Source organism: Phytophthora parasitica (assembly GCF_000247585.1).
Source record: "Phytophthora parasitica INRA-310 unplaced genomic scaffold supercont2.72, whole genome shotgun sequence".
In the NCBI taxonomy this organism is placed as follows: Eukaryota; Oomycota; class Peronosporomycetes; order Peronosporales; family Peronosporaceae; genus Phytophthora; species Phytophthora nicotianae.
This window is the reverse complement of record NW_008649058.1, coordinates 30,101-30,762: the sequence shown is the minus strand read 5'-3', so window position 1 is coordinate 30,762 and position 662 is coordinate 30,101.

Sequence of the window (662 nt, the reverse complement as noted above, 5' to 3'; positions counted from 1 at the left end):
GAGCCCTTTAGCTGTTGATAGGTCCGAAGCGTCTAGCACAAACGGAACGGAGCCGTACGTGACCGGTGTCTTCGACTTCTTTTTTCCCATGAAAAAACAGTGATTGATGTCGATAGCAGAGAGGCCGTCTTTAAATGATTTCACGCCTTGCACGTGCCTGTAATGCATAGCTATGAATACACCGAAGAGGTTTGCGGACGTTGTGTATTGCTATTTATAATGTTTTTTTTTTAAACGAATGTTCAACTTTCATAATAAATGCTTTTTTTTAAATCCGTTTTGATTTAAGAACACCAAGTGGCTCCTCCGATACAATCCCTGTGGATTTCCACTCGGATAAGATAATTCCTCCTGCAAATGGCTGTTACATACAAGGCTTTCCCATCGTCGCAGTCTTTATACCTCGAGACTGTGTAGATACTGTGCATGAACTTGCACACTCTGCACATTATTGTCAAAATAATGTGCAAATAGCCCCTGTCATATAACCTGACGCGGTGTCAAAATCACTATTTTGTATGCTGGCCATGTCAAGAGCTACGAAGTCCGGCTCGTTAACACAAGAGCCGTATTTCTACCAATCGAATCCCTAACATAATCAAATAAATAGCAGTCGCTAACTCGTAAAACTGAGAAAGTTACGGTCTCCGATGTGGGTGGCC